The following is a 6,315-nucleotide window of genomic DNA, read 5'->3' as shown; positions in this document are numbered from 1 at the left end:
TAAGACTAATTCCTCCTCCCACTGCTGTTTTATGTCTAGATGAAATAATGCCGGGATACAGTACATCTGAAAAAATCTCCTGTAAAATATAAGTGATTTTCTCCTAAACTTTGGAAACACAGTATTAAAAACTGGTGAGCTCTTGTACATTGTATATTTATTTCTACATTTGAAAAGTGAATGCAAATAACTAATATTCTATTCATGTAGCATATCTTGTCCCTTTTACAAATACTAAATGATTACACCAGGTGCAAGGCAGGGGAGAACCAGCATTAGATTTCTAAGTTTCTACATCCATGCATAATGATGACTATATTTTACAGTAAAAGAATCATTAAAATATTTGTCTGAAATGTTAAGCATGTCCCTGAGGCATGCTGATCACCTGAAATAACACTTTAAAATCACCCACTGTCTCCAGAAATCCTGACTACGTGTCACCTGATGGATGTAAGTATTTGTATAGCAGAAGACTGTTAGCTGTTATTTTAGAACAAAGAGAATCGATAGTTTTGCTGAGTTACAGTGGTAGTCACGCCATGCCCTGAGCTTTGCAGCATCATCAAAGTTGTGTCCCCTTGTGCCAGTAGAGGCTTTGGTCCCCATTTTCTTAAGTTGGGCTCACTGGCATCCTCTGGGGTGGTACTGCTCAACAAGGCCAACATTAAACAACGCTTGGCAAGAGAGAATATCTGTGTTTCTCAGGAGAACAATGTGTCACTTATTGCAGTGGACAAACAAAAGTGATGGAATTCTGATTTTAGTTGCATGTTGTCTGTCGACTTGGCTACTAATGCTTGAATTCATTTCAAAACAGAATAAACCAGTATTTCCACCATGAATATATCCAGTTCATGGTCTTATAAGTGACCATTAAAGTAATAGTATTTCAAAGGACTTCTGCGTCACTGATACAGGAACAGTGCACTTTCATACATGGTCCTCTTTTCTCAACTAGCCCTAGATTCAAATACCACCATTGCGTATTTATGGCTAAAAGAAAAGCACTGTTAAAAGACACAGACCTTTCACACTTAAAGAGGTTTCCAGCTTAATGTGATAAACTTTATCCCTTGCCTACTGACCTCTTTAATACCTAATATAATCTTTCTGTGCGGAGAATGCGTCTGTGAGCTCTTTTACCTTTGCAAACATGTCTGAATAAGTGTTTTTCTTTCCACTCTTTAATACTTAGAATTCGATTGTGACAGGTGGCTGGAAATACAAACACTTGGAAATTTTAAGATAATTTTTGTGAGCCTTTGCATGAGTAATTTGTAAATAAAAAAACTATTCCAGTCTCAGTTTGCATCTATTATATATATGTATATATAAATAAAATATTATTGTTCCACCATTCAATTAATACTGAAAAATAAGACTGCATGGAAGTATAGGAATAATATTTTTTTCAAATAGTATTGGCACATATCCGTTAGCAGTGATTTTGACTGTAACTGCTAGGGTTTCCTCCCAGGAAGAAGAAAATGCTCCTTTTGGAGTGGATTAATGTTCCACGTTGCAAGCTGGGCATCGCTGAGCCAGAGGAGGATTTCCCTCCCTGCGAACAGCTGGAAGGTTCTGCCCGTGAAACATGGTTTTGGCTATTTTTTTTTCTCCTGCAAACAGGTGCTATTCCACTGATTTATCCAATTCATCCCAGTAAGTGTTGGCAAGAAGACTCAGACCTCAATTTTGCATCCATTTCAGTGAATTGGGTAGCAATAGTTTTAATGTCTGTATTGTAAAAATCCCGAGTATTCACTAAAAGAATAACAGCTTTTAGTAAAACTGAAAGTCGGTAGCTAGCGGAAGAAAGCGTAGTGTATTACGTTGTGATACTAATGGAACTCGCGGTGCTAGTGTGCATGAAAGGTTGCAGAGAATGAACGTATAGATGCTGTGTATTAGGGTATGCACTGAAGTATTCAGTGTGATTGAACGGATTTCAGTAATTGCATAGAAGCGACTGCAATTGAAGAGGCTACTGTACATTAACTAACTCTCGTACCGTCTGTATGAGGTGGGTCTGTCTGTCTGTCTTGTTACCAGGCTGAACTGCAGTATGTTGTTTGTATGCACAGATTTCATAGCATTATACAAAGGAAACAGCACATGATTTTTTGTGACTAAAATAGTAACATTTGGTATGCCGAGATACAGAGTTCTGCTCCTCTGTGTTGTGAAATACGTACCTTCCCCCTCTGTGATGAGAAAGGGCACACTTCGACCTCCAATCCATTTTGCTCTAGAATTCAGTGTATAAATGTAAGGGGCTGTGAAGTACAGAAGTGCAAACCCACTATTGTAATGCATTTTAAAATTAAGACTTCAGCAGCAAAACCCATGGAAATCCAGAGTTAGTGTCAACAGTTATTCCTGTTTTGAATAAACGTAGTTCTTTTGCTGCTTGAACACAGCATGCATATAAATGCAGTATCCTATAGTGCTATTGTCATGTCTGGTGCATGGATTAAAAGAAAATGGACAGTCCTCTTTCCGCTGTTGGGGAATGATTTGTCGCATTCCTTAGTGTTGAGGAGATGTTTTATGAAAGACTTAGCTGTAACACACTGTAAAATAGAAACTATTTTAATTCTGATTTCTCTACATTTCCAGCCTTGGTGATATAGTACTGAAAGCGAGCACGTTTTTGTATAGTTTCCATGCTGGCATAAAGGAAAACAAGTAACTTAAACAGTCTTGGTAGCTCTAGGAAGTTACTAGGAAAAAAGGTGCGGTCTGTATTAATTTGATAAAGTGGCTTAAGTCTTATTTCATTATTCAAAGTTCCCCCTGCACATCTCCTGTGCATACACTGAACAGATCCAGCCTTGCTGAGGGACCAGTGTAGCTCTAATACTGATAGCAGAATGGCTGGCGGTAAGTGATATTTTTATTGCTTTAACTGAAGCCATTGCCGACAGGAACCGAATTCTAGATGAAATATGGAGAATACTGCCTTTTGGGCCCCTAGGTAAGTGCCCCAAAACATACAAATTTCTTTAATACTGTGAGATTAGCTAGTGTAATCGAAGGGAAAATACCAGTCCTTCAGCATGTGTGAAACATGCCGATACTTGTTCTGTAAAATCTGACAAGCTCAACAAGACAGATGGCAAAGGAATCATCCACCGATCATTTTCCTGGAGTTTCCTGCTATTTCTGCTCTTTGTTCTACCAGAAAGCACCATTTGAGACAAGCCAGCAAGCCTGGAGGTATAAAATGTTCTCCACCAGAGAGCCGGTGAGGGATGCAGACACGACCTGGGGTAGCTCTGGGAAGCTGAGCACCATTTAAAGGAAACACTCGCTTTTCAGAGCATGGGCATCTTTGTGCCGCTGTTCAGGGCGAAAATCTTAATCTGTCTTGGATGCCTAATTACAGATGCACATAGGCACTCCGTCGTGTATGTAGCGGAAAACATTTGCAGCGTTTTACAACAGCTGGTAGGGAAGAGAGTCCACACGTGTAAGCATTTTGGGGGATTTAAGTTTTTGGCTGATGCGCTGCGTTATGAATCTTGCAGTCGCACGGAGAGCTGCCGGACACGCACGCCGAGAGCAACGTTTCAGCTGGCTAGCAAGAAAAAATGAAGGGAGGACAAACTCTGGTACAGTTTATTTCAGTCAGTATGTGTAGTCAAATACATACAGGCTGCAGTGATGAAAACTTTGAACTGGTGTTATGTGGCACCGTCTGTGAACGGAGCCGTCCTGCCTGTCCCCTCGCTCCCCACTTGAATCAGCTGCTCGCGGTGGCCAGGGGCTGAGTTGGCTTGGGGAAACGATCTGTCTGTAAAATAATCCCTTTTTTGTTTACTGGGGTACTTTACAGGCAGATCACTTCACTCATCTGGTCCAGTGGAAGGGTTCAGAAATGTTTGTACTGGCACACGGGCGGCAGAGGAGGTGGGGGAGACAGGACTACTGCCCGCCCCCCCACCCCTCACCCCGCGCCAGTTTAACACACTTGAACTACAGCCCAAATAACCCGAACTGCATCCCGGGCACAAACGAGAACTTGTGAATGGGTTTCTGCACCTCTCCCTTCCCACCACGCTTGGCTGCCAGCTTCACAGATCGCTGGTGTGTGCCGCTGAAGTCGATGCAGAGATGTCCCTGCTTCGCCGAGCTCTGGGACACCGGCGCACACCAGCCCGAACTGGGTCAGAGACTTTTCTTTGTACGAGCAGGCTGAGCTGCCGGGAAACCTCGCCGGAGCCCGGCAGCACCTCCTCGCACACGCTCCTCTCCCAGAGCGATGGGAGGGATGGGGTGAGGCGGGGGAGCGCGTGAAGTGGGGCTGAGCTTCCACCACACTTGATCCCTTGCCAGCATAAGCTTCCTTACGGGGCTTACGGCCACGGCAGAAGTCCGAGTAAAGCCCCGGTTGCTCCCGCGGCTGCCGAGGCTCAGCGCCCGGGGATCAGAGCCACCAAGCTCTGCATCTGTCCCTCGCATCTCTGCTGCGCTCAGGAAGTGGGGGGGAGGGCGAATAAGAGACAAGTGAGCCTATTAGTATTTATTATTTGTATTATTATAGCACCTCAGTGCCTACTCGTGGACCAGAATCGCATCCTATTAGCACTGTGCAAACCCAGAGCCAAAGTACCGTAGTCCCTGCCCCAGAGGGCTTACAATCTCGTTTCGAACAAGGGGGTACAAAGAGATGCCTGGGGGGGGTAAAAGGGAGTAGTGACAAAATGTTGATCACTGTGACGGACAGTGTTGGTTTTCTGGCAAGAACCATCAGTTCTTAAATACTTAGTTGGATTTAGACATTCTTCACACAGTCAACACCTTGTATTTCTCGTGAAAAAAAACCATCAAGAAATCACAGGGAATTTTATGTTAGATTCAGTGAAAAACATTTTTCATTGCAAGAAACACATGTAAGGTTATTCTTGAAAAACATTGTTTAGTTCGTATGTTCTAAGCAGATATCCGAACATGTTTACAAAGTCTACACATGCAGTGTATAAAGAAAGTGAAAATTTTTTAACCAACTTACTTTTTTGACTCCTTTATTTAATTTGCACTCTCACAAAAAAAGGATACCTTTTAATTAAATTTTTAAAGAAAAAAATAGAAGTGATATAATCTCAATTACTTTTCTGGACACACTTCTATTTTCCTGGTGCTCATGATTTAAAAAATAATCTAAATTGAAATGATCACCTTGGTGGAATTAAAACCAATGCTAGATACAAAGATGGAGAACAACTGTGTATTTAGGAAATGCATGTAACTGATTTTACAGGTTTCTCAGATCAAAAAGTGCAATTACAACTTTGTGCAAGAAGGGGATGTGATTTACAACATTTTGCAAGCATTTCTTGTGTGCATATTGTTAATAACTTGCCTGCAAGGGGCCAAATCCTGCTGTTCTGCTCAAAGTTTCTCTAAAATCAACAGCTCCTTGACACTGTGCTCTATTCCACTGGCCCTCCTGCTGTGTGTTGTAGGTAATACTGTGAGTAACTCAGTGGAGTTCAATATTCCTGGTTTTAACTATAATTACTCTATGGTAGTAAGTGTTTGCAGGTTTGAATATCTCACAGAGGCCTGTAGGACAGTATGATTTATCCCCATGCAGAGGGATGAAGGGAAACAAGAACTAGCTGGACAATTTGTAAAATCATTAAACAATTTCCATGATCAGCTCTGTTATTTGCCATTTGGATAGCCCCCACTGAAATCACGTATGTAACTATACTCTTTACCCAAAAATAACTTCCCATATTAGCTTTCTTCTACGCATTCTCTAAATTGCTGTAAACATCCAGGATACCCATATATATATATACACACACATGGGTATGTGTGTGTATACATGCAGACACATGTATAGGTGTCTATATACACAAACATACACACAGACATACATATATGTACGTATACATATATACGGATATATAGCTATGACATAGTTAGGAAACAATAATGTCATTTTTATTGCATTCTTAAGTATCATAGAACAAGGGTATTATAGGCACACGTCTTAGCTACTTGTCCTTACTACAGTCCTAAAGCTCATTTACCTGAGATCTGCATCTGTAAAAATAAAGTTCCATTTTTAGCTGCATGTTACAAAAGACTAAATATCAGCCCCACAGCTATGAAATTACAACTTAGAGACTAATTTACTACAAGTAAAATATGCTATCTTATAAAAAAGGTACTGCTGAAAGAGATACATATTAAAAAGGAAACACGATTCTTAGAGGTTTAAAAATCTCCCTATGCCTTCCCACATTGTAATAAATTTATAAAAAAATATTTGACACAGAAAATCTCCACAGAAAGCAT

Source organism: Phaethon lepturus, unplaced genomic scaffold, assembly GCF_000687285.1.
Source record: "Phaethon lepturus isolate BGI_N335 unplaced genomic scaffold, ASM68728v1 scaffold848, whole genome shotgun sequence".
Taxonomy (NCBI): Eukaryota; Metazoa; Chordata; class Aves; order Phaethontiformes; family Phaethontidae; genus Phaethon; species Phaethon lepturus.
This window is presented reverse-complemented; position numbering follows the sequence as displayed.